We start from the raw sequence: 15775 nt of genomic DNA, 5'->3' as shown, positions 1-15775 counted from the left end.
TGATCCACCAGACTGGCCAAATTTGAACTTGAGCAACTGGAAGCAACTGCTAAAGAATTTCAAGGACAAATTCTTGCAGCTGTTTTCAGCTTTGAACATGACTAGAATATCAATCCATAAGCTGGAGGTGGCACACCTTGAGGATCTTTGAAATTACAGGAACCCAGATCTTAAAGTGGCAAATATGGGCACGCTGACTATTAAAATAAGAGGTTGTGTCTATGTTTAAACTCTTTTAAAAAGAAATGTGAAATAACAAACATTAAAAATAGAAATGGAAGTAACTGAAATGCAGGGCAATTATATAGCTGACAATTAAAATGAAATGTAAGAATACATTAGGGAAAAGACCATAATAAAAGATTATCATTAACTCTAGGAGTTATAATAAGGAGGCTTCCCAGGCTGAGTGTTAATTGGGTATAAGGTGGAGGCAGGGGCTTAAAAAGCTTTCTCAGTTTGAAGCCCAAGTGGTGGAACTCCTTGTCCTCAGGGTTTTAACTCAGGCCTGACAGTAAATACTTCAGGAACTGCTGCCAAACTTGTCATTGTAAGTCCTCACACAAAGCTTCTGGGCTTTCAATATCCTCACCGATGAATGTGAATTTACTTGCTATTTTACTTACCACTTACATATCAGTCTTTTAGTAATACAGTGTCTCAGAGTACCTAACCACCATCCTGTTACCCTCTCAACCTGAAATCCAGGTTGGGCCAGACTAACCAGGAAAACGGCCTAGTTTTGATTCCCCCAAATGTAGAAGCCATATCCTTTTTCTTTTTCTTTTTTTTTTTTGAGACAGGATCTCACTGGAGCGCAGTGGCACCATCTATCACAGCTCACTGCAGCCTCAGACTCCTAAGCTCAAGTGATCGTCCTACCTTAGCCTCCCAGTAGCTAGAACTACAGGCGTATGCCAACATGCCCAGATAATTAAAACAATTTTTTTTTTTTTTTGTAGAGACAGGGTATCACTATGTTGCCTAGGTTGGTCTGGAACTCTTGGTCTCAAGTGATCCTCCTCCCTCAGACTCCCAAAGTGCAGGGGATTATAGGTGTAAGCTACCACACCCCTCTGGGGCCATTTTTTACAATCAAATTCTTAGTGACTCTCTCTCTCTGGCTTAGAAAGGAAGACAGAGCAGAAATATCTTTTTTTTTTTTTTTTTTTTTTTTGAGACAGTGTCTCACTCTGTTGCCCAGCCTGGAGTGTAGTGGTGCAATCATGGCTCACTGCAGTCTCAACTTCCCTGGGCTCAGGTGATCCTCCCACCTCAGACTCCTGAGTAGTTGGTACCACAGGTGTACACCACCATGCCTGGCTACCTTTTGTATTTTTTTTGTAGAGATGGGGTTTTGCTACGTTGCTCAAGCTGGTCTCGAACTCCTGTGCTCAAGTGATCTGCCAGCCTTGGCGTCCCAAAGTGCCGAGATTACAAGCATGAGCCACCGCGCCTGGCCAGAAATACCATTCATTTAATTCTGACAATAACCATACATGTTTTAGTGCCTAATATATTTCTAGCACTGTACTTGATGCTTGAGGAAGAGAAGTATCAGAGGCTAATAGCTATGGATTTAGGATCAACACAAATAAAGGGAAATAAAGAAAAAATAAAGGTATAAGATAGTAAGTACATGATTAGCTATTCATCTTTCTCCTTTATATGTACTGTGCTGAAAAGGCATTCTTGTCAAACTGCCTTGCTACCATGGTGACAGTTACTAAGAAATACACAGATGCACATATGAACAGGTTACAGAGTTCTGTTTTTGTTTTTTTTTTTTAAATATGTAGCATTTTCCCTGTCAGATGAATGATTCTTAGTATCAGTTTCCATACAGAGGTGATTCATACAATCACCTCTGTCAATTCTCCATATTCAAGTCCTTAAATAAACTGGAACAAGAGCATGAGGACCTATCTATATTGACTCTCGACAGTTAGGGGATTTTCCTGCTGCTCATAGATCAGGCATTAATTCTTCACGTGTAATTTAGGAAAGCTATGAAATGATTTGGGATTTTCTGATTCCCCTATAAGTGATGGGGGTGGGGGTGGAAAAAGAGAGAGATAAGGGGCTGGTTCCCTCTAGAACACTCCTTCCTATATCTGCCATTATCCACAGGCCAATACCTTTTTGCCTGCACTCGGCATGAAAGAAATCTTCTGCATTCAGTCACAAGAGTAGCTGCTTGGGCAGTGACCACAGCTCTGCTTTAAGGCTAAGACTCTTATCTGTGAGTACAGAAAGAGAAAAGGTTTCCAAAGGTTTTGAGTGCTGATTTCTCTGTGGCAGCTCTAAATTACATCTGAATATCATCCCCAAAGGAATTTACCATGTGACAACAAGCACAGATTCTTGTGAGAATGGATATTTCCCCTTGGACAAATTTCAGTCTCTTTCTATATATCTTTATACACACTTACCATGAGCCTGTTACGTATTGTGCAGAACACCAGACCAGGTACCATGAAAGAAAACTATAAAACAAAATTGAGATCCTATAGGAGCTTGGAATTTAGAAGGTAAGATCTTACCACATGGAAGTAATAATGATGGAATGAAAAACTAAGTGGAATTCATTTGTAGAGTTCTAGATTTTTTGAACTAGAAGTATTGTAAAGATTATTCTCTGTTTTGCAGAGGAGTAAATTGTAGCCCAGAGAGTTAGCAGTTTACTTGAGGTCACAAAGTGAATTTGTGGCAGGGCCAGAAATATATCACAGGTATCAATAACTTTGTTTATCTTATCGCATGTAACAACCATTAAGCATCAATTCTAGGCAAGGTAACATGTAACTTGAGATAATACATGAAAAATGCCTAGCACCATGTCTGGAACTATTAGCTGTCATCATTATCACAATCATCATCATCATAATGGTTAAGAGTACAAATGCTGGTATTAGCCACACCTCCATGTGAGTCCCAGTTCTTATACTTACTGTGTAACTGTGGACAAGCTACTTACCTTAAGTTTCTTCATCTATAAAATGAGAATAAAAATATCAACTTAATAGGATAATTGTGAGGACTTAATTAGGTAATAATGTATAAAATGCTTCATGTATTACCTAGCATGTTGAAACTGTTCAAATATTAGCTGTTGTATTACATTTATTAACCTATATAGATACACAGGGAGTCAAACAAAGACACGCATATAGAGTATTGGTGGAACTTCTCTTTGCTCTGACAAAAAAGGAGGCCAGTCAATTAACAACATTTACTAAGGTTTCACTGTATACAGGTGTCAGTGCACAGTCATGTGGAACAAAGAAAATAAGAGAAGAAATGCTATTTGGGATGTTATAATATATAAACTATTTATCATTCACAACAAATACACACCAATTACCTACAGTGATGAGTAAGACTGAGTTTCTGCATGCAAAGAGCCAGTCTAGTGGAAGCAGCAGCAATAAATTAGGCCATTGTGACATGGAGTGATAAACACATAGCTATGGAAGGTTATGAACGGGCATCTAATCCACTAAAGGTGGAGGTAGGGAAGGGAGTATCAGGGAAGTTTCCTCAAATGAAAGAATAAGGAGTTGGCCAAAGATGAGAAGAGCTGAATAGAGCCTAAAGCAGCAAACCTGCTGCGGTGGGTACTCTGGACTGTCTCTGGCTCTCAGCCATTCCAATCTTCTAGTGTGCTTTCTTTGTATACAGAGGTTAAAGAAGGAAAAAACACATGTCCCTCATGTCCCGTAGGTATGGTTATGCTTCTGCCAATTAGATGCACTTGGAAGGTTGACCCTAGGCTACAGTTATGTTTTATTTCTGCTAGAAAACTAGTTGTGGACACATTGGGCATTTCTGCAGCAGTATTTCAGTGTCTAGGTCCTACCCCTGTGCCTGCTGAGTAGAAGTTGTAGGGGCAGCAGTGACCATTCCTTTATCCTTTCCAATGATTTTGTAAGCTCCTGATAAACTGTATTAAATCCATTTTTGCTGAAAATAGTTTGAGTGGTTCTATTTTGTGCACCTAATACGCTATATAGTTTTCAGGGGTCAGCAAACTAGCAAACTTTTCCTGCAAAGAGACAAGAGTGTAAATATTTTAAGCTTTCCAGCCTGGGTAACAGAACCCCATATGATGTCTTCTCCTCCTTCTTCCTTTTCTTCCTTCCTTCTCCTCTTCTTTCTCATCTTTTAAAATAACCCTTTAAAAATATAAAAACCATTCTCAAACCCTGCAAGCTAGATTTAGCCAATGAGGTATAGTTTGCTGACTTTGATAGAGTGTTGATGAGATGTCAAAAGAGCATGATGAAACGTCAAAAAATTAAAATGCTGAAGGAAAATAACTCACGTTTAAAAACAAGATATACTTAATGAGGCTGGGTGCAGTGGCTCACTCCCATAATCCCAGCACTTTGGGAGGCCAAGGCGGGCAGAACACTTGAGGTCAGGAGCTCAAAACCAGTCTGGCCAACATGGTGAAACCCTATCTCTACTAAAAAAATACAAAAATTAGCCAGGCATGGTGGCATGCACTTGTAGTCCCAGCTACTTGGGAGGCGGAGGCAGGAGAATCACTTGAACCTGGGAGGTGGAGGTTGCACTGAGCTGAGATCACGCCCCTGCACTCCAGCCTGAGTGACAGAGCAAGACCCTGTCTCATGAAAAAAAAAGATATGTTTAAGATATGTTTAATGATGTTATCATACTAAGACACACACCAAATCCTGGGGTGGGATCAACAGTTGATGAAAGGAGGCAACAGAATTCAGGTAAATAAACTGTCCCTTGCCTACCCAACTTGGATGCCCAGTCCATTAAAAACATAATTTTATGATGGTTAAAAAAACCACTTAAGTGTACAGTTCAGTAGTGTTATGCATATTCACATTGTTGTGCACTAGATCTCCAGAACCTTTTCACTGTGTAAAACTGAAACTCTATATCCATTAAACAACTTCCCATTCTCCCCTTCCAGCCAGTCCCTGGTAACCACCATTCAACTCTCTGTTTCTATTAATGATTACTCTAGTTACTACATATAAGTGACATAATATTTGTCTTTTTGTGACTGGCTTATTTCACTTAGCATAATATCCTCAAGGTTCACACACGTAGTATGTAATAGGATTTCCTCCTTTTAAGGCTGAATAATATTCCATTGCATGTATGTAACATTTTTCTTCATTCATTCATTCCTTGATGGACATTTGGGCTGCTTCTGCCTCTTGGGTATTGCAAATAATGCTGTTATGAACAAGGGTGTAGGAATCTCTCTTCAAGAACTTGCTTTCAATTCTTTCAGATATATGCCCAGAAGTAGAATTATTGGTAGTTCTATTTTTAATTTTTTGATGAACCTCCATATTGTTTTCCGTAACGGCTGCACCATTTTACATTGCTACCAACAGCGTGCAAAAGTTCCAATTTCTTTACATTCATGACAATACCTGTTTTTTTTAATTTGACTAGCCTAATAGGTGTGAGGTAGTACCTAACTGTAGTTTTGATTTGCATTTCCCTAATGATTAGTAATGTTGAGTATCTGTCTTCTCTTATGCTTGTTGGCCATTAGTATATCTTCTTTACATAAAAGTCTATTCAAGTCCTCTGCTCATTTTAAAATTAGGGCTTTTTTGCTGAGTTACAGGAGTTCTTTTTTTTATGTTCCAGATATTGAGCTCTTATCAGATACAGAATTTACAAATATTTTCTCCCATTCTGTATGTTGCTTTTCACTCTGTTGATTGTTCTAGTTTAGTTTTAATCTCTGTCCATGAATGAAAGTCTAGTCTAGAGCAAATTGCTGGCAGTCTGGCCAGATCTGGAACCATCTTCTGTCCTAAAGACACTAGTGGTAATGAGTCAAAACATCTATCTTGGATACTTCAGAACTGGATATTCTGATCCTCTATAACATCCAAAAGCATTCCCTTATCTTTGAGCCAGAACCAGCCAACTCAAGGTTTCTGGAGCTGTAGAATTAGAAGCAGCCTCAAGACTGGGTAAGTGGGAGATATGGAGGTGGACTCATTAGATTCAGGTTTTCAGTATTAATTGTCTGCCACTAGAAAGCTGAAATAAAACACAATTTCAAGATCTATTTTTCAATTTACCATTGTTAATTTTTATTTCAAATGGTAGTTCAGTTCAGTTTCTTTGATGCTTCATGCTTATTCTGAGGAAATAAAACATCCCAGCCCTGGAGACCAGAATGAGTCCCAGGAAGTACATGGAGAGTTAATCCAAGGCTTGGTCTAGAATGCAACTCAGTTCACACAAAACTTGCTCCAAAAACCTTGTGGATTCTGTTCAAGTGGATGTGAACACTATGGACTGGTGCATTTACTAAAACATCCTATTTGAAGAGATAAGGTTCTGACTTATATAAAGTCTATTTCCTCTTCCAACCACTATCGCCTTTGGAAGTACACAATTGGAAAAGCTGAATAGGTTGGCTTGTCAATATTAATGAGATTTTTAAAAACCTAAAAAAAATTTATGGAAAATGACTGATTGCCTCACTGTCAAAATTCTTATTCCTGAGATTTAGCACATATGATAAAATTATTTATCCAAGATGGCTTATGGAAACAAAATTTTGGAGGGACTTATGTACATTATTTTTCTGGTTCCCACAAGAAAAGTAAAATGGGAGGGAAGGTTAGGGACAGAGCTGCACAAGGTCAAGCAGAAAATATGCTGAAAATGTAGGGTCCTAATTCTCTGACTTCTATGTTAAGTTGTTGCTATCCAAGTATTTACATACAATGATGTTTATCACTGCATACTTCAAATTATGAATGTTAGCAATAGTGGCATTTAAGTTGCCAAACACAGTAGATCAAAAAGATACTTATTTTATTCATCATATCAAGAAATCCAGAGATAGGTGGTTGCTAAAATTGGTTTAAATGTTCAGTGATCTTGTCAAAGCCAAGTATCTAATTTCTTGACTTTTCTCTCATGGATGAAAAATGGGTACAATAGCTCTGAACATCTCATTCCTTACCAAAAAGAAATAGGTAAGAGATGATACCAGTTTGGGCTGTCCCATTTTATCTGGAAGGCAAAATGTGTCCTGGAATTTCCCCGTCAACTCTCACAAAACTTGAACTTATTTCTCAATGGCTGGAACTTGTAAGTGAGGCTAAAAAACTAAATATTCCTAGATATTGTAGAGGTAGGCTACTGAGAAGGGATTTGGGAATGGGGCTTCTCTGCTAAGTTTTAGGGCTGGTTACAGTAAAAACCAGAAAATACCAAAATATCCAACAATACAAGATTAACTGAGTGTCACGTGCCATATAAATCCCAGGTGACTGTTAAAAATTGTGTTGTGGGCCAGATGCAGTGGCTTATACCTGTAATACCAGCACTTTGGGAGGCTGAGGAGGGCGGATCATATGAGACCAGGCGTATAAGACCAAGAGTTTGAGACCAGCCAGGCAACATGGCAAAACCTGATCTCTACTAAAAATACAAAAATTAGCAGGGCATGTTGGTACATGCCTGTAATCCCAGTTACTCACATACTCACATGGCCGAGCCATGAGAATTGCTTGAACCTGGGAGGCGGAGGTTGCAGTGAGCTGAGATCATGCCACTGCACTCCAGCCTGGGCAACAGAGCAAGACCCTATCTAGAAAAATACTGTTGCAGATAGTTACATGCTAAATTATCCATAAAACATTATCAACTAAACATTTAATGTAAAATAATAAGAAAATTTCAAAATTTTTAGAGCAAAATAATTATATATTTAAAAATTTTAAATGGACAGATGCAAAAAGAAAAAAAATGGAACTTGTATTCCAAAAATGTTGACTTCAGTTGGGTTTTTCAGGAAACAGACTCTGAAGTAGAGGTTTGTATGCAAGTGATTTACTGGTGAGAACTCTCAGGAATAGCACCTGTAAGGGAAGCAGGGCAAGACTCGGCAGAGAGGGAGGGTAAATTGCAGGGCAGCTGCCACAGGGGCTTTAACTTGTCTCATGGGACACTCTAAAGCTGGGATGTCCCAGATTGTGCCAATTGAGTAGATGCCTTATACCTTATACCACAACCAACCAGTCATTGGATCTGGGCTGATCCAAGGAGGGGAACGTTGGGTGAGACAGTTACCTTTACTGAAGACAGTTTTAGAGAGGAATTAAACTACGAGCCAGCAACAGCCAATATTCCTGGTAGCTGTATCTTGGGATCTGGGCAGCATACCACAGCATCCACTAGAAATGTCAACAGTGATTATCTTGGTTTAGGGATTAATATGCTTTATTTTTCTATATGCTTTATTTTCTTTCTATGCTTTATTTTTCCAAATTTTTCTATATATGCTTTATTTTTCCAAATTTTTCTATATATGCTTTATGTTTTCCAAATTTTTCACAATGAGCATAACACTGTACTAAGGATTAAATGAGTCAATCATGTAAAGCACTTAGCACAACTCCTGTAATTTACTAAATACTCAATATATTTATAAATTATTATTTTGTATTTAGAAAGAAATCTATATATATAGGTACACACATAAATTTCTTTCTAAATTCAAAATAATCATAGGTAAATTTATTGAGTACTTGACATATACATATATATCATATAAAAAGAAAACATAAATGTATACATTGTCAAAAAGAATGAAAGAGTGAAAAAGGATTTAAAATAATACATGGATCTTGCTGTTCATTTTGGTTTATCTGATCCCTGAAAGTCTTCCTTATAACAGTTTCTTTCCAGCACTGTCCCATAGAAAGTTTTGTGGTGATGACAATTTCTTTTCTTTTCTTTTCTGTTTTTTTTGAGATGGAGTCTTGCTCTGTCACCCAGGCTGGAGTGCAGTGGCATGATCTTGGCTCACTGCAACCTCCGCCTCCCAGGTTCAAGCAATCCTCATGCTTCAGCCTCCCGAGTAGCTGGGATTACAGGTGCACGCCATCACACCCCACTAATTTTTTGTATTTTTAGTAAAGACAGGGTATCACCATGTTCGTCAGGATAGTCTTGAACTCCTGACCTCATGATCCACCTGCCTCAGCCTCCCAAAGTGCTGGGATTACAGGCATGAGCCACCATGCCTGGCCGGTGATGAAAATTTCTATATCTGTGCCGTCTAATATAACAGTCACTAGCCACAGGAGGCTACTGAATGACTGAAATGTGACTAACACAACTAAGAAGTAAATTTTTAAAATTTTATTTCATTTTAAATTCATTTAAAATGTAAATAGCCACATGTTGCTAGTGGCTACCATGTCTGAAAGTGTGGCTTGGGAGCAACACTGGGCAATGGTAATTTAGAGAACAGATCTAAAATATTATTTTGCTCTTGAAGCTTGGATTAGTTTCTTACTCCGTTGCTTTGTATAATTCCCTAATCTTGATTTTAAAATCTCATTATAATTAGATATGTAGAAAAACAAAATGAGAAGAGCTAATTAAGTGTAAATAAGAGTGTGTTTATGTGCACGTGTTTTGTCGTATAAAAGGAAAAGTAATTTAGTTGAAAGTTTGATGCTGGCCAGGTACGGTGGCTCATGCCTGCAATCTCAGTACTTTGGGAGTCTGAGTGCACTGATCACTTGAGGTCAGGAATTCATAACCAGCCTGGCCAACATGGTGAAACCCCGTCTCTACTAAAAATATAAAAATTAGCTGGGTGTGGTGGAGCATGCCTATAATCCCATCTACTCAGGAAGCTGAGGCAGGAGAATGGCTTGAACCCAGGAGACAGGGGTTGCAGTGAGCCAAGATCATGCCATTGCACTCTAGCCTGGGTGACACAGCAAAACTCCGTCTCAAAAAAAAAAAAAAGAGAAAGTTAGACGTTAAAGAGCTATATAATGTAATAATGTATTGCTACTTGTGTGGTACTTTTAGCAAATGACCTGAAAAAAAAATGAAAAAGTTTGTTCTATATCAAATATTTGATTCCTTTTGGTAAGTCAAAGAAGGCTTCTCCCTGAAATAGTATCTTTCAACCACACTGTTGATATAGTTAGAAAGATAACTGCAGAAACAATTTGACATTGCCTGAAAAACAAGTGGAAATCTCTTACTACTCGGGTGGGAAGCCTGTATGTGTGTGGACAACTCACTAACAGCAGCCAGGTTTATGGAGGAAAGCTACATAAACCTTGGTTTACATCTTAGCCTTACCAATTACTGGTTCTGTGTATTTGGACAAGTTACTTACTTTTTTGGAGCCCCCATTTCTCCATAATCAAGTGGTTATAAGTACACCTACCTTGAAGACTTACAGGAAGATCAGTCATATATAAAGCACCTGGCTGGGTGTGGTGGCTCACACCTGTAATTCTAACACTTTGGGACACAGAGGCGTGAGGACTGCTTGAGCTCAGGAGTTTGAGACCAGCCTGGGCACCATAATGAGACCTCATCTCAAAGACTGAAAAAATACTATATTAAAAGATATATAGGCCGGGCGCAGTGGCTCATGCCTGTAATCCCAGCACTTTGGGAGGCCGAGGCAGGTGGATCACGAGGTCAAGAGATCGAGACCATCCTGGTCAACATGGTGAAACCCCATCTCTACTAAAAATACAAAAAATTAGCTGGGCATGGTGGTGCATGCCTGTAACCCCAGCTACTCAGGAGGCTGAGGCAGGAGAATTGCCTGAACCCAGGAGGCGGAGGTTGTGGTGAGCCGAGATTGCGCCATTGCACTCCAGCCTGGGTAACAAGAGCGAAACTCTGTCTCAAAAAAAAAAAAAAAAAAAAAAAAGATATATAAAGTACATGGCTACATCAATGACAGTTTGACTGTTAGTATTACATCCAGAAAATTGATCAGAAAATGGGAAGTAAGCCCAAATAATATCAACTTTAGCTAGTAATTAATTGGCATAGTCATAAACTGTAAAATCACTTTTGGTATATGTTACTTTGTATATACTGACCATAAATAAAATTTCACTTAAGCCAGTACAGTGGCTCATGCCTGTAATCTCAGAACTTTGGAAGGCTGAGGTAGGAGGACTGCTTGAGGCCAGGAACTCAAGACAAGCCTGGGCAACATAGCAAGACTCCAGAGCTATAAAATAAATTTTAAAAATTAGCCAGGCACAATGACATGTGCCTACAGTCCTAGCTACTGAGGAGACTGAGGCAGGATCAGGATCCCTTGTGCCCAGGAGTGAGGCTGCAGTGAGCTATGATTACAGCACTGCATTCCAGCCTGGGTGACAGAGCGAGACCTTGTCTCTAAAAACGTTTTCAATGTAGTCCATTGTTTATTGAATAAATGAAAGAATGAATGCCTTGCTTTGTTCTTAAAGTACTTTTGTCCCCAAAATGGGTTGTTATAACTAAAATGTTTTTTTCACTGGCATTGTCACTAGGGTTATTTTCAAAGACCTGTAAAGAACAATACCAAATCAATGGTCTTGAGCAGCATTGTTTTTCTAATGTAAGATAAATTTTGCCTGAAATTAAGAAACAGCTTCTTGAGTAATACAATATTACTTAAAGAGCAGCTTAAGGCTTCCATCCTTTGATATTTTTAGGAAGACAGATAATTCTCTATGCTGAAAATGTCATCATCTGTGAGAGCCAGCCTCTAGGATAACCTCCAGTGGTCCTTGCTTCCTAGCATTCAGGCCCTTCACTAGCCTCCTGCTCAAATTCAATCAAGGGTGGCCCTGAATATGGCAGAGGTGATGTGTGAATTCTGAGGCTAAGTGATAAAAGGCATTGCAGCTCCTGCTTTGGTCTCTGAACCACTAGCTCAAGGATAAGCCAGTTACCACACTGTGAGGACACTCAAGTAGTCCTGTGGAGAGCTCTGTGGCCAATAGCTCATGCCAAGCTGCCAAGAATGTGAGAGAGTCACTGTGCAAGGGGATTCTCCAGTTCTAGTTAAGACTTTAGATGACCACAGACCTTGCCAACATCTGACTGCAACTTTATAAAAGACTGACATAGAAGTGAAGTGATCCGTTTTTGAATTCCCAACTCACAGAAATTGTGAGAGATAATAAATGATTTTTATTGTTTTAAGCCACTATGTTTTGAGGTTATCCATTATGCAGAGATAGATATCTAATATATCACCAATAACAAATAATGAGCCAGGTGCGGTGGCTCATGCCTGTAATCTCAGCACTTTGGAAGGCCAAGGCAGGAAGATCACTTGTGTCCAGGAGTTTGAGACCAGCCTGGGCAACACAGCAAGACCTTGCCTCTAAAAAAATAAAAATAAACAAATAGTTATTGCTGCTATACAAAATATCCTGCTCATGGGCTGAACCATTCCAAGTAACTTCTCACTTTATAACTTTAATGTTTTAACAGCTTGACATGTCATTAACACCATGTATTTTCTTATACCATTCTTAAGAGACAAGAAGAATCAGTCAATTAAATATTTAATGAACATCTGTTAAGTTCAAGGTAGCACTATAATTTCTAGAAACATACAACTTACCAAGACTGAATCACAAAGAAACAGGAAATCAGAATAGACTAATTATGAGTAAGGAGATTGATGCAGTAACCAAAAACTTCCCAATAGAGAAAAGCCCAGCAATATTCTGGCTTGTTTTCAGGTCGTATAAATTTTCACCTTTTACTCAAGATTCCTGTGGAGAGGAAAGACTCGAGTTTTTAACTAATTTTTTGAGATCTTCCTTTGGCAGGGCTAGTAAAAAACAAAAAAGAAAAGCCCAGACCAGATAGCTTCATGGGTGAATTCTACCAAGCATTTAAAATTGAAGAGAAAGGAACACTTCCAAACTCATCTTTTAAGGCCAGCATTAACCCCACATCAAATCCTGATAAAGATACTACAAGAAAAGAAAATTATAGGCCAATCAACAAAATATTAGCAAACTAAATTCAACACCACATTAAAAGTATCATACACTAAGATCAAGTAGGATTTATTCCTGAGATGCAAGGATAATTTAACATATGCAAATCAACAAATGTGATATTCCACATTAACAAAACAAAGTATAAAAATCATATGATCAATTCAGTAGATGCAAGAAAAAGCATTTAATAATATTCAACATCTTTCATAATAAAAACTCTCAATAAATTAGTTAAGAAGGAATACATCAAAGTAATTAGGCAAGAAAAAGAAATACAAGTCATCCAAATCAGAAAAGAAGTTAAATTTTCTCTGCATATGACATAATCTTATATATAGAAAACCCAGCTGGGCACAGTGGCTCATGACCGTGATTTCAGTGCTTTGGAAAGTCAAGGCAGGAGGATCGCTTGAGCTTAAGAGTTCTAGATCAGCCTAGGCAACATAGCAACATTTGTCTCCACGAAAAATAAAAAAAAAATTAGCTGAGTGTGGTGGCATGGGCCTGTAGTCCCAGCCATTTCAAAGGCTGAGGATCGCCTGAGTCCAGGGGGTCAAAGCTGCAGTGAGCTGTGATTATGTCACTGTACTCTAACCTGGGTGACAGAGTGAGACCCTGTCTCCAAATAAAAACAAAGAAAGAAAAAGAAAAAGAAAAAAAAAAGCCCTACAGGAGAATTGCTTGAACCTGGGAGGTGGAGGTTGCAGTGAGCCAAGACTGTGCCACTGCACTCCAGACTGGGTAACAAAGCAAGATTCTGTCTCAAAAAAAAAAAAAAAAAAAAAAGCCCTGAAGATTCCACCAGAAACTATTAGAACTAATAAACCAATTTAGTAAAGTTGCAGGATACAAAATCAACAAATGAAAATTGATTGCATTTCTATACACTAACAATAAACCACCTAAAAAGAAATTAAGAAAACATCTCATTTATAATAGCATCAAAAACAATACAATACTTAGGAATAAATTTAACCAAGGAAGTGAAAAATTTGTATGCTAAAAGCTATGTCACTGATGAAAGAAAATGAAGACACAAATAAATTGAAAGATATGCTCACAGACTGGAAGAATTAGTGTCGTTAAAATGTCTATATTCTCAAAGCAATCTAGATTCAATGTGATCCCTATCAAATATCCAATGGCATTTTTTTTCACAGAAATAATCACAAAATTCATATGGAACCATAAAAGACCTCAAATAATCACGGAAATCTTGAGAAAGAACAAAGCTAGAGATATCATGATCCCTGATTTCAAATTATATTACAGAGCTATACTAATCAAAACAGTATGGTACTGGCATTAAAAACAGACACAAAGGCCAATATAAAAGAATACAGAGATTAAAAAAAAAAACTCACGTATAAATGGCCAACTAATCTTTGACATGGTCACCAAGAATATACAATAGGTAAAGGACAGTGTTTTCAGTAAATAATGTTGGGAAAACTAGGTATCTAAGGTATCTACCTGCAAAAGGGTAAAATTATACCCTTACCTTACACCCTCCACAAAATTAAATTAAAATGGGTTAAAGACGTAAATATCAGACCTGAAATTATAAAACTCCTAGAAAAAAAATATAGGGGAAAGTCACTTGACATTGGTCTTGGCAATGATTTTTCAGATATGCACCCCAAAGTACAGGCAACAGAAGCAAAAATAAACAAGGTGGACTACATCAAACTAAAAATCTTCTGCAAAGCCAAGGAAACAGTTAACAAAATGAAAGGGTAACCTATGCAATGGGAGAAAATATTTGCAAACCATATATCTGGTAAGGAGTTAATATCCAAAATATGTAATGAACTCATACAACTCAATAGCAGGAAAACAAATAGCCCAATTAAGAATTGGGGAAAGGATGCGAATAGACAGTTTTCCAAAGCAGACATAAAAATGGCCAACAGATACATTAAAACAATCTCAACATAACTAATCATCAGGAAAATACAAGTCAAAACCATAAGATATCATCTCACACCTGTGAGAATGGCTATTATCAAAAAATGGCCAGGTGGGTTGGCTCATGCCTATAATCCTGGTACTTTGGGAGGCTGAGATGGGAGGACCGCTTGAGACCAAAAGTTTGAGACCAGCCTGGGCAACACAGCAAGACTGTCTCTATTAAAAAAAAAAAATACAAGCAATAACAAGTGTTGCTGAGGGTGTAGAGAAACAGGAACCCTTGTACACTGCTGGTGGTAATATAAATTGATATAGCCATTATGGAAAAATAGTATGAGGTTCCTCAAAAAATTAAAAATAGAACTATCATATGATCCAGCAACTCCACTTCTGCCTTTATGTCCAAAGGATTATTCACAATAGTGTCTGTCAATGAATGAAGAGATAAACAAAATGTTTTATATACAGACGATGTAATACTTAACCCATAAAAAGGAAGGAAATCCTGCCATTTGTGACAACATGGATAAACCTGGAGGATGTTACATTAAGTGAAATAAGTCAGACACAGAAAGACTAATATTGTATGATCTCACTTATATGAGGAATCTAAAAAGGTTGAACTCATAGAAGCAGAGAGTAGAATCATGACTGCCAGGGTCTAGGGGGTGGGGAAAATGGAGAGATGTTTATTGCACATTTATCAGCACTTAACATGTATTTTTGGGAGTGAACCTATGAGAACACAAAGGCATAAGCATGATATAATGGACTTTGGGGACTCGCAGGGAATGGTGAGAGGGGGGTGAGAGATAACAGACTTCACATTGAGTATACTGTACACTGCTCAGGTGACAGGTGCACCAAAACTCTCAGAAATTAGCACTAAAGAACTTATTTATGTAATCAAAAACCACCTGTACCCCAAAAACTGTTGAAATAAATTTAAATAAAAGTTTCTTTTGCTAGTTTCGTAGATGAAAAACAGAATATAGCTTATTTTGCATTTCTTTACTAGTGAGGTTGAGCATTAAAAAATAAATTGAGTTTTATCT

The 15775-nt window shown here is 37.9% G+C and overlaps 1 non-coding gene across 1 annotated transcript; it reads left to right on the top strand.

Moving 5' to 3' along the window:
- The first annotated feature begins 12522 nt into the window (after positions 1–12522).
- LOC135275444 (U5 spliceosomal RNA) lies at positions 12523–12636 on the top strand. Its single transcript, XR_010343077.1, has one exon. It is a non-coding gene; the product is annotated as a U5 spliceosomal RNA (small nuclear RNA).
- Positions 12637–15775: the final 3139 nt, after the last annotated feature.

The sequence above is a fragment of the Aotus nancymaae genome, unplaced genomic scaffold (assembly GCF_030222135.1).
Source record: "Aotus nancymaae isolate 86718 unplaced genomic scaffold, 86718_ANA_hifiasm-v0.15.2.pri h1tg000016l, whole genome shotgun sequence".
Lineage (NCBI taxonomy): Eukaryota > Metazoa > Chordata > Mammalia > Primates > Aotidae > Aotus > Aotus nancymaae.
Note: the sequence above shows the minus strand (reverse complement) of the source record. Positions and strands in the feature narration are given on the sequence as shown.